At 37.9% G+C, this 13341-nt stretch overlaps 1 pseudogene; it reads right to left on the bottom strand.

Moving 5' to 3' along the window:
* Positions 1-204: 204 nt before the first annotated feature.
* LOC107706865 (spermatogenesis-associated protein 20-like) overlaps positions 205-13341 on the bottom strand; it is a 44089-nt pseudogene continuing 30952 nt past the window's right edge.

The following is a 13341-nucleotide window of genomic DNA, read 5'->3' as shown; positions in this document are numbered from 1 at the left end:
ATACATTCATAGAAACAATAGTTTCGAATTTTAGTATGCTTGTCAAATCTGGTGTGAGACCCCCTAAGCAGTATATTAAAGGAATGAACAGATTAAACAGATCCCAAAAGGTTACTCAGTGAGTATTTATTATATTCCACCGAGTCTATTATACATACATTGTCTGTGTCATTCCACTCTAAATCTACTGTGTTCATCAGCATGTTGCTTATTCAGGGCTGATCAGCTGCACTGCATAGAAAGGTTGCGGAGAAACATGGTTGATCGTTTAGAAAGCAGTTTGACACAGATCAACCGAGCCCATGAGGCAAACCTATGAAAGGTTTAATCTTAGTGTTCCTCCTCACATTACGATGTCATTGTATTTCCATCTCCCAAGACTACAGTCTTGTATAATAGGTCTAAAATGAGGCAAAACATCACAACTAGGGCAACCCCTAGAGGTTTGCCTTGCCACTGTATAATGTCTTCCAGTGCATTTCATTTACGACTGTTTTTTGATGACTGCAGTTTGCTACTTAATAATCTGAGATATCTAGCGGTCCGACTATGGAAAGATCCCACAGTGATGTTTGTGTGGTGTGACGGCAGCTCTCACTCCAGCAGCAGTCTCCTCAATTCCTGTGGGCAGGTGACTGGGAGGGCACAGGCGAAGTTCTCGCATTCGTACGCAGTGGCTTTGCCGTCCTGAGGAACCAGGCTGGAGAGAATAGGCAGCCTCTGATAAAGGAAACCCTCTGTGTTACCATCTGCCAACATCAGGACCTGAAAAAGAGAAAGATAGGGGAAAAAGAGGGGGAAGGGAAGAAAAAAAAAAAGTCATAACTGTCATCATGATGACAATTAGGTGAGATGGTGGGAGCAGGAGAGCACAAGTCATATACCTTTACTCTAATGCAAAATTTATGACCCAAAGGGCTCCATATGCTTTCTTGGCTAGTCATAACCCACAATAAAGTACAGGGCATGGCGATTATGGTGACAGTCTTATCAATGGTTCATTTCTACAGTCTTTGTTTATATCTGGGACCTCTATTCCCTTGGGGGTTACAGCAAGCCATGGGCAAATTAGCTCGTATGGGATGAGATGACCCTGACCTGTCCTTGGTCACATTCGCACCTTCAACTCATCAACATAAAAAACAAATTCATACCCCATTAACTACTATCACAATATTATACCTCTGTGTGGTGCGGTCGCTGACCAGGTAATAATCTCAGAAACATCAGCCACCTGAGCACTGTGTGATTAAATTTTATTGCCAAGTTTGAGAATGAAACCTTAATGTTTTAAAATGTAATTTGTTGTGATCTTAAAATTCTGCCAAAATGCTTTGAGAATAAAGTTCTTACAACAGTAAAGATGTATGTTTTTTTTAAAATAGTCAAAATGTTACACAAATAGTTACACTGTTTTGAGAATTAAGTTGAAATGTTACACAAATAATGTTGTAATGTTTTGAAAGTCATTGTGTTCAGAGAATTAAGTTGTAAGGTTACGAGAAATGTTTTGAGAAATAAGCTTTAGTGTTACAAGAATAAAGATACAATGTTTTGAAATATTCATAAGTCTGAGAATGCCAAAAAAAAAGTTTTAGTAATGTTTAGAAAAAGTCAATGTTATGAGAATTAAGTTAATAAAGACAAAATTAGGAAATTAGAGGCATGGAAATAAAGTATAAAGAAATATTCTTAGATCATTATAATGGCAAAAATCATAATGATAAACAAGTTTGTTAGTAAGGCTTTGAAAAATAAGTTGTAATATTTTTAGAAAACAGTCAATATTCCAAGAATAAAATCATAAAATTAAGAGATTAAAGGTGTGTGAATAAAGTTTAAATAATGTTAAGAACAAAGTTTGTTGTAATGTTTAAAAATAAAGTCATAATGAGAATGAAGTTGCAATGTTTTGACAATACAGTCATAATAATGGATGGATGTGAAGGATTTAGGTAAATCATACTTTCTGACAAAAAAATTGTTTATATAATAATGCTACAAATATATTTTTTTAATTTGGACTTTGTTCTCAAAATATTTATAATATTATATATTTCATAATATTAAAATGCCTGTTACAAGATTATTCTCAAAAAAGTACATGACTGTATTTTTAAAATGTACATTTTTTAAATATTAAATAAAAAGCATTAAAAAGCCATTGTAGCTCTGTGCAATAAAGCTTGTGCCTTAATAATTCAATTCAATTGATCCATGCAGACTGTAGCATCACACCCCTCCCGCTCCTTCACCTCTCTCACAGGGGGGAAAGTCTGAAATAACTCAATCAGGGCCATGTCCAGTCAGGGGGCTGACTGGCACAGCAGCAGGGGAGGACACTGTGGTAACTACACTAGATTCTGCCTCTTGTAGCAGAGAAGAAAAAACCTTTAACTGAACAATACCACAGCAGGATGGGAGACCGTGAAGAGAGAAAAGCAAGAGGCTGAGCAGCCCCGTGGCCAAGAGTTACCGAAGGGGAAAGGATGAAAGAGTAAATACTTTTCCTCAGTGAGACGATTTTACTGCCAAGCCCAAAGCTCAGTGAAATCCAGGAGGAGGGCACGGGAAAGGACTCTGAATGTGACAGAGGTTAAGTCTTAGGACAGCTCTTGAGGCTCAGTTTAGAGCCAGCTTTTTGGAGGGTATTCCAGGAGAGCCAGACATTCTCTCCGCTTTCTGGTTTTGACGCACTCTTGTGTAATATTTTGACAGGCATGGTTAACAACTCAACTCTGCAAAACCTGTCCCTGGACTTCTAAGCACAATATATTGTTACTGTCTGTTTGCGAGGATCTTCCTTTTATTGCATCTCAGGGCCCGAGACAATTCCGCATCATTACTTTCCCGCTAGCAGCCTGGCAAGGCTTTCTGTCATATTTGTCGTGACCTCACGCAGGCTGTCTCCAGACTGACTCAAAGAACTGTGACAGTCCACTGAGGCAACATATAAAAAATGACAAGCAGACAAAACATAAACTGAAAATATGCATGAGGCCTGGGGTGAAGCAAAGACTGGACTTTCTCACAGTTCATTTGCGAAGTTTGTTGTAATACTGCGCGGAGTGTTTCAAACCAACCTCAAGAATTCTCAGTTTAAAACTCCCAGCATTTTTGTGCCTATAGCTAAAATACAATTTACAGAATAAAGTTCCATCATTCTGAAGTAGTGTTTTAATCAGTTTTTGGTTAAATGCTTAAAGGGCACCTATTATACAAAATCCACTTTTACATGGTGTTTGGACATAAATGTGTGTTGGCAGTGTTTGAACACAACCACAATGATAAAAAAATCCACCCACTCCTAATTTTTAATCCCCATTGAACCAAATCAGTCTCACTAGGCATGCCATTTTGATTCTCTAAGCAATGTGACATCACATTGCTTAGGCCCCGCCCACGGCCTGCATTGCCATAGCTACTACCCTCAGCCGTTGTACACTGTACTCCATTTTCTCCGCACATGAGCAGCTGTAACGTCAACAATGTCTCGTAAGCAATCCCGGTGCTCTGTGTTTGGATGTAAGACTAAACATGAGTTTTCATTTTCTCCCAACATCTGAGCCACTCGGACGTGCTGTCCATTTGGTGGCACTAGCAAACACGTCCTCCCTGTGCTGTCGAGTCGACAGGTTAGCGTGACGCGAGCTCTGTAACATCGTGCCATTTCGTCCCACTTTCGTTGTGTTTGGTTTCCCATATGTACGGCTGAACACCGGTTTTCTCGCACATGTCATGTTGCTTCTACCGGCTGTTTATTGCTGTAGGTATGCAAAGCAGAGATGTATACGCCACGCCCTCTTCTGGAGACGGAGCAGGAATATGCAGCTCATTTGCATTTAAAGTGGCACACACCAAAACAGCTCTTTGGTGGACATGCCCCAAAAATGAAATTTTCCAGATGTTATAATAAATGATCTGTGGGGTATTTTAAGCTGAAACTTAACAGACACATTCTGGGGACACCAAAGACCAATATTACATCTTGTAAAAAGGGGCAGAGTTTAGCCCCATCTTGTCCCATACCATACCTGTCTAGAAGATTCTAGCTACTTGATTAGCTGGTTCAGGTGTGTTTGGAGCTAAACTCTGAAGGGCAGTGGCCCTTCCAGGAGCAGAATTGGATAACCCTGGCCTAAAACACAAGCTCAGTATATTTTATTGTTTTATTCTACAACACAAAATAAATTAGGAATACTTGCTTTTACTTGCCCTGAAAAAGGCGGTTGCTAGCAAGTGGCAAAATGGGACTACAGAGATTGTTGGGGACATTGTAGTGAGAAAATATAGTGCGAGACATGTTTTTGTCCATCGGGAATTAATTGGATCGTTTGTTGTTTGTTAATCAGTTGTTGCTGTTTGCTAATTTCTGCAATCTCATGTGAGTGACAAATTGCTGGAGGGAAGACACTATTGCCCAGCCCTTGCGCCAGTGCATGGAATGGTCAATTTTGATTTAGTGACTTCAAGGCTGAACAATCTGCATCAAGCATCAAGATGCTGATGACTAAAGTGATGTTCCTTTGGTTATTGTGAAGTGAGGCAGAAGAATTCCATGCTCTGGAAAGCTTTGAGTGAACTTGTGCATCTTAAATGAACCTACTGAAGGCCCTATTTACACCTGGTTTTAAGATGTGTTTTGGTTGACTGGATCACAAATAGACGAGGTAGACACATTCCCATTTCCACCTAGTGTTTTAATCCATCTCTTTTGTCCGCTTTCGCCCATTTCTGTCCTCATTTTTTCGAAGGGAGGGTCTATGGGCGGTTGAGGGTCTATGGATTTTTCAGATCTTTCGATGTAATGGACGAAATACGTTTGAGGAATGGAAAATGACACGACAGGAAAAATTGTGCTTGCTACGTTTTTTTGGGGGTTTTTTGTCTCCAAACTGTAAGGTCCACGCACTTGGCCCAATGAAGGTATCCAGTGGTGGATGAAGGTTTCTTGCGTGTTCGGTCTTTTCAGCGCGCAGAGTTATTCAATTTATGTTTAACTCAAATCTGACTCCATTTTATAATAAATTAAATATGAAATATTGACAAATTTAGAATTTTTGTCAAAAATATATTTTAAAAAAATGTAAACCAAAATAACTACTAATGTGGGAGATATCAAAAACTGTAAAAAAAAATTATTAATTAATTAAATTACAATGAAATATTGACAAAATTTAGAATTTTTTATAAAAAATATTAAAACAAAATGTAAAACAAAAATAGCAATGCTAATGTTGGAGAGATGAAAGAGAAAAAATTTAACTTTAAAAAAACTGTTAAAAATAACTGTTAAAAAGGAAATTAATACATTTAAAAGATATTTTGGTCAAAAATGACCAAAAACATATTAAAAATTAAATAAATAAAAATGAAATAAATGAATAGAATGACGAAATGCTGAAAATTTAGGATATAAGCTGATATTTTTGAATTTTTTTTTTAAAAAGGTGAAAACTGTTTTCAGAACTATCAGTAAATATGTGGACAAGGCCTAAGATCTGCTTCACCTCACAACCACAATCAGCAAAGTTACACTCAACAGATAAGGAAGCAATGCGACAGGGAGAAGCATCTATTTCCACCATGCCCACAACTCAAAGTGAGCAAAAAAGTGTGAAAAGGGCAACCACCTAAGCAGAGAACATTTTCTATTCTATTTCATCTGATCTACCATATGACCTCTGCAGACTCTGCTCTTCTGGTTTGAGTGCCTGTGATCCTGTGGAGGATTTAATAATTTTAAGGGCTGACTATTCCTGCAAGGTTGATGCATAGGTCGGTCTACGCATACATCAAGATCAACTCGCAAGAGCTGGGTGAAGAGAAGGATGGGTGCGGGGAAGGAAGGGGATGAGGAAAAACCCAATGCATATGTGAGAGACGTTTTCCCGCATTTTCTCTCAGTGAGATGCGGAAACAGATGTCTGTATGTTAATGCACTGTGTGTGTATTGTCTGTCTCAGAAGATCAAAGTATCTGAGTTTCTTTTATCCTTACAAAACCAAACATACCAACTGAACTTAACACCAGCTGGCAAAATCTGAGAGAGTCTGCAGATTTTTGGCAGTTAGAGTTGACCGTTTTCACAGAAAAATTGCATATATGATGGCCACAATTTTTTGCTTCAGACTGTGATTCCATACAGTTAGAGAATATCAAACATGAATGATATTTTGAGCTGATTTTAGAATGCTTATTGTTTTCATATGCCATTTGTCTCCTTGTTTCTCTGGGAGTTTTTGTGTTCGGAACGACTTAAAGTGTGTTAGTGTGTGATCCTTATGTGACGACCCTGAGTCTTCTCCGGATCCTATTGGGCAAAGTGTGGCAGTTTTTATGTTGTGGCTTTAAAACGAGCTGGTCGTAACACTTAGTCGATCCGTGTATGATCCTCTTTAACCAAAGTCAGCAAGTGTATGATACCTAGTGTTTTAAAAAGTCATGTAGTGTATTCCCTCATTAATTGCTACACCTTTTCTCATTTCTGTCTACTGCTCCTATATTTACAATGTATACTCTGACCTAGTGCCACTTTTTTTGGTAGTACTGCCCGTTTTCTGACAGCAATATTAATGTTGTTTATCTTGTTACCTGATGTTTAGTCTGAGCCCCTATTTTAGCCAGTAGTCTCACGTCTTTGGATTAGTCTGGTAGTGTTTTGTTCTGCTGGCTCTGCTGGTGTTGTTTGGATTACATCTCAGCTTCTGTGTTTTCTTGTGCTTTTGCTACAAACCCTACCGCACATGAATCCATCTCTTACTCCTCTGTTTTTCTGATTCACAAATTCCCATGAGCTAAGCCGTGATTCCATCCCAGCTAGCATGCACTGATATCCTTCTTCCAGACTGTCAGCTCCTACCTACTCTCACCTAAACACACACACAACATCAGGCACAAACACGGGCACACACACAAACAGTTGATTAGTCTGGGGAATTTCATCAGCTTCTTCTCCTGGCAGGATGGAGCCTCTCTGGAGAGCTTGAGGCTGTCAGCGCGCACAAGTGGAGCACACAGCCATTAGTCATTTAATTATCTGCCGTAAGTTTATTTCTTGGTTGGAGAGGAATAAGGCATCATGACCTCATTGATTCTGGTGTCTTCGTCTACTTCCCTCAAAGGTAAAGGCCACTGTACAGAATAAGTAGGTGGAGTGTAATGTATTGTAAGTGTTTTTGCAACAGATACGATGATAAAACATCAATGAGAGTTTTTCATGTTTTGATTAAACATATAAATTATCATATAATGTTGTATCTGATTAATATATTGAATCATAAAATTTGTAAGAAAGAAAGAAAGAAAGAAAACACTGGTATGGATTAAAAATGGAAGGTGAAAACAGGAGTTTTAGTCAGTGAAATTGACCAAAATTAATGAATTTGACAAAATATTGCCTAAATTTCGAACTACACTAAATCAAACACACATGCCTGTGATCCTGTGGAGGATTTAATAATTTTAAGGGTTGACTATTCCTGCAAGGTTGATGCATAGGTCGGTCTACGCTTACATCAAGATCAACTCGTGAGATGGTCAAAGCATCTCTGACCCTGACTCACAAGGTGTCCAGATCCCAAATGGGCAATACACAGGGCGAGCATAAATCCGACTGCACCATTTTTAAAAACGGCTAAGCTAGCTGAAAATGAAGAACGTTGGCTTGTCCGTCTAAACCCCATTTCCTATTAAAGCACTCAGGTCTCTCTTGGGTTGCTCATTAAAGCTAGTCAGGGATTCATCCGGTGGCAAAGAAACTCTAAAGTGACAATTTCCCATGAGGTGTAGTACCTGCGGAAATACTCTCATAAGGAGGATAAAACACTTGCAAGGTATTTTAATTGTCTGACTGTAGGCTTAGGCTAAAAGTCTCTCTCTGAGGTTTTTCCAGGGTGATTTCAGGTAATCGTATCATTAAGTTCTCAACTTAGTTTAGGAAAGTGAACGGAAATGGAAGTCTCTTGCACTGTGGACAATAATGTTATACAATTCCCTCCAGAAGGTGCATATTATCAAGTCTTTCACTAAGCATTTTAAAGTTAAAAGGATTGATTTGGAAAGCGATATACAAAAAATGATTTTCTTCTACTTTTTCTATGCTTTCGGAGGAAGTAACAGTACCAAATGAATTTGATTTATTACTTCTAAAAGCTTTTTGTGGACTTTTCACACCTGCTTCAGAGCATGTCAGAAGGAGGAAATGAGACAGACTAAAGTAAATCATTTCTCGTCATGATGCTGATTAACACAGACAAAGACCTTGTTTAATCCGAGTGCAGTTGATTTAAGGAAGATGGACAAAGACACGGCTAGACTAAAACATCGAATTCCCTCAGGGACCATCTCTCTCATGGCCGGCCACAAGGTTATTTCATAGGCTCGTGTTGTCTAGTGTGTTAAATGCAGAGAGCTGGTGACATATGACAGCTGCTGACATGCTGAGCCTCTAACACTGCTCTGAGATCAGGACACAGCCTGTAACTGCTAAATAGTATAAAATAAATGTGTTGTTTCGTGCCAAATTTAAGCAAAGGGAACAATTCAAGGTTGATTTCAAAATCGTATTGCACATTATGACTAAGTAGTTAAAATCTATGAACATATTTACAGACATATCGCTCGAGACTTACTGATAAAAATTAGAATTCAACTTTAATTGGAGTACTACTTGTGTACAATGCCTAAAATGTGTTTTAATGTCTCTATTGATGAGGATTGTATAATATCGGTCTCTAAATGCGAGATTTTTAAATGCGAGTACCTGACGTATACTTGCAATAGTTCCACTTTAGCACAATCAAATATACATAAGTATATCTTTAGTTGGACTTCAGCACACAAAATTAGTTGATCCAATTTAGCAGACTTTAAGCATACCAATTTAGTGTACTAAAAGTACAATTGCAGGGTATTAAGCAGATTAATATGCAAATGTATTTGTAGTATACTTAGCATGAAATAAATGTATTTCAAGTACATTTTAGTATATTAATTTTTCACTAGGGAAGTTTAGTTTATACATGAACAACATCCAATCATGCTTTAGTTGATGTAACGAATCAGTCCACTGAAGGCGAGTGTAGTGAAGAACCCAAGTGCAGTTTATTTACAGAGTGATCCAAACATCCAAACAATATCCAAACAAGATACACAGACTTGACTTGACATGAACAGACTTGACGAGGCATGAACAGACTTGACGTGGCATGAACAGACTAGACTCACCGACAGCAGATTACAACATCAATACACGACGACAGACAATGGCAACATGATGGCTACTTATAGGAAACAAGAGGGTCACATGACAAGAACAAACCAATGGGAAACAAGACACATGACTAAGACAACCAATCAGGACATGACACAGACAAGGGAATCACATGACTAGACAATAACCAAATGAGAGCATGACACATACACAAGGCAGAGAGACATGAGGCAAAGGAAGCATGGCACTAACAGCAGGAATCAAACTACAAAATAAAAGACATGAAAACATGAACAAGAAACACAACCCAAAACACCACATTACAGTTGAAGGGTTTTTATTTGTTTAAATGCCCAGAACCCCAAAATATGGTGACCTCCGTATTTCACCAAATAAACAAATAATTAAATAAATATAAATGTAAATAAATAAAAAGACTAAATCTATTTATCTATGTTAATGCTCTGAGAGATGTTACAGTTTGGTTACAAGTAAATAATTAACTGTCATTATATTGTATATTTATACATATATGAACAATTATCTTTTATTTTTTACAATTTTTAACTGTCAAAAGAACACAATACAATTAATCTCATGATTTATGACTTTATAAAGTAGAATGGAACAATATTAATAATAACAAATTCTCTAAATGTGTTTAAATTAGAAAAAAAAAATCTATAATCAATAAAAAATGGCTTTTCTCACAAGCTAAACTACCGGAATATTGCTTTCAGGAAGTGTTTCTAAACACAAAATCTCTGTGACAGACGTAACAGAAAGTATTGCTGAGTGTGCGTGGGTGTATTTTAGCATCTCCCCTGAAGAAGAAGATGCAGAGTTAGTTTGTTCATTAGACATGAGTGATGATGATGATGATGTGTGACCTGACTTTGGGAATATGAGACAGGAGATTAGCTGTCATTAATTATTATTATAAAGACAAGGCAAAGAGAAATCAGAGATTTCTCCAATCTCTTCCAGAAAATCAGAAATGTGACGTTTTAAAATAATGTGCTGGTACAGCGTGTAACTGCTCCACAATGAAGTTTTCTAAGAGCTACTATAATCCACCATTGTGTTGTTTCAGAGTTTCTAAGGCTTTTTGAAACCTTTGCTTTGTACTCATTCGTTCTCGCTGGGTTGCCTTGGGACCTCTCTGGCTCTTGTGATGTCTCAGCGGCCTTGTTAGGGATTCAGGGCCATTTGTCTCAGTAATCAGACAAAGTCTAGAACTCTTTGCGGCGCAAAGGCCCATGCTCTACTGTACTGCCGAAATCCCATCTCAGATGAACACCAGAAATATTAGCACTTAAAAGGTTCCAGTCTCCTCTGTACTTAAAGAAATAATTGTATGAAAACCACATCCCTGGATTGCAGTTATAATTAAATGAACTTTTAAACTGCTGGGCAACAGTACAACTGGACAGCGTTAATATATGCTTATGCATTTGGATGGACTAAATTGATCTCAGAACAGACTTTCTATGAGCACGAGGAAATCATATGACTGAAGTGAGCAGCTGGTTGCCATCATCAGGGATATGGAGTGGCTGTTCTAATGCCTCGTATTCTACTGTAACAAGCCCCATGAGGATCTGCACACCTACCGTACCACCTTTATAATCAACACGGGTTTTAGCCTAATTAAAGTATGGATAAATTTATTCCAACAATTTTAATCATGCCTGCAGATCGCGACGGGTGGGATTAATTGATTTCGAAAAGTGTGTTGAATTCAAGTGTCCATCTAGTAAATTTGAATTAAATAAGTAAGAACAGATGAGACTGCAAAAGCAGTAGAATCTTATACAGCGCATTCCCCACAATTAAACTCTGCGCCCCTAAATGACGGAAGAGATGATACAATAATTGGATTTAAATTAAAAAGGATTTTCTAGTCTGGTTGGCTAATGTATCGTGAAAAATGCACTTTCGGTACGGTCCTCACAACGCACTCTCGAGCCTTTCTAGGTCTGTCTTCATGAATCTTTAATATACTTTGCACCAAATTCTCAATGAGGTTGAACACGCCATTATCACATCAAAGGCACGGCGATCAGGGGACACCCAATATGTACAGTGGAACGGGGATAATTCATTTTGTATAACTCACTGAAGCGTGTAGTAAGGTCTCAGGTCACAAACAGAGAATTAGTTGCGTTTCTCAGATCACTGCAGGGCCACACATGTTCATAAGCTGATTCAGTTTACATAAACTAGCATCCACCATTTTAAACATTAGAGTTGTGCACCATTAAGAACAAAAATTAGGGATGGCATTTAAATTTCAGTGCAATTCCTGAATTTAAATTGATCATGTAGCAAACTGTGTGAATACTTGCAATTTGTATTTATTAATTAAAAAAAGATGCTCAAGAAGGCAACACAATGCATTAAGAGCCAGAGGGTGTAAACTTTTGAACAGGATGATGATGTGTACATTTTTCTTATTTTGTTTAAAGATCATATTTTTTTCATTTGGTACTGCACTTAAGAAGCTACATAAATACTTAAATGTTTCCCAGAAGACAAAATAAGTACAATTTACCCTGATCATTCAATTCAAAAATCTTACACCCCCCAGCACTTAATGCATTGTGTTGCCTTCTTGAGCATTAGTAAATGTTTTCACCTTATATAATAGTTATGTATGAGTCCCCCAATTGTCCTCCATGTGAAAAGATGAATCTCAAATTTAAACAGTCACTGATAGAATGATCGAATGATAACGACAGAGATAGATAGATAGGATAGATAGGATAGATAGATAGATTCATGAAATGGAATGATGGATGGAGGGAAAGATGACAAATATAAACAGAATGATAGATCGAGCAATAAATAGGGTGGAATGATGAATGAATGGACAGATAGACGGATTTTCAGTGAAGCTAAACAAACAGGTTTGATAATAGAAGGGGTGCTTACTATAAAGTGCACACAAAAGGCGACCCAGGCGACCCAGACAGTGCAACTTTAAATGATAATGCTGTTTTGATAACCCTTGGTGAGTTCAGGTTAAATCTATCACAGCTGTATCTACACAAACAAGCAAGGTGAGCTAGTGTCACACAGAGGCTCTTGGTTTAGAGAGAGAGAGAAGCAGAGCGGAACGCCGCTCAAAACGCTCTCGCAATGTACGAGCAGGAAATCTCATCAGCTCCACAGTCTCCAGGCCTCAGATTCAATTTCACATATTTCACACAGGAAACCAGATCGTGCCTTTAATATTTGGAAGTAATATGTGTGTGTGTGTGTGTGTGTGTGTGTGTGTGTGTGTGTGTGCTTGAGGAACACTGATGCATGATCTTTCCATTGTCAGGATTTATATGACTATAATGAGTAAGAGCAAGCTCTGTTTTTCTTTGTTTATAAAGAATACCCAATGCCATGGAGACAAAGCGCTGGTTCTAGCTGATTCAGTGACTTAGATGATGGCTCTCATTACATTTAATTCATGTCCTGACTCTGCAGGTGAGAACCATTTATCCCTCTCTAATTACGTGTCTGTCTTGTTACAAATGAAAAACACAGATTATGAAAAGAGAGAGAGAAATGTAGCTTAATCTTTCCATGTAACTGAAAGCAGACATGTCAGTCCACCATACATAAAAGCATCCTCTCTCTGTTCATATCGGTGCAAGAATATTCTGTCCCACTTTATATTAAGTGGTCTGAATACCAGTGTACTTACATAGTAACTAGATGTGTACATAGTATGTAACCACAGTGCAAGTACACATTGGTACATAGTATCTACAGCTGTAATGTTTATGTAACTACACACATGTAACAGCCCACTGAATGGTATGTGTAAATACAAATGTGTAACAGGACATTGGTAACAACACTTTTTGGTAATAAAAGTACACATGTATAACAGGACTAACAGCACTTTTTGGTAAAGAAAGTGTTACACTTTATATTAAGTAAACAATTCCTATGGATTTACCATGTGATTACTCTGATGTTACACAGCAGCAGCCAGTTAGGCTTTACATATACATTTTGGTTGGTGTCCAGAATGTTACACTTTATATTAAGTGGACAGTTCCAGAGGAGTTACCATGTAAATACACTGGTATCACAGTGGTGCACCAACTCCACCAACTTGAGATCCA

The sequence above is a fragment of the Sinocyclocheilus rhinocerous genome, unplaced genomic scaffold (genome assembly GCF_001515625.1).
Source record: "Sinocyclocheilus rhinocerous isolate Xijiao unplaced genomic scaffold, SAMN03320098_v1.1 scaffold144, whole genome shotgun sequence".
NCBI classification, from domain to species: domain Eukaryota; kingdom Metazoa; phylum Chordata; class Actinopteri; order Cypriniformes; family Cyprinidae; genus Sinocyclocheilus; species Sinocyclocheilus rhinocerous.
The sequence above is the reverse complement of the archived record's forward strand: the minus strand, read 5'-3'. Positions and strand labels throughout refer to the sequence as shown.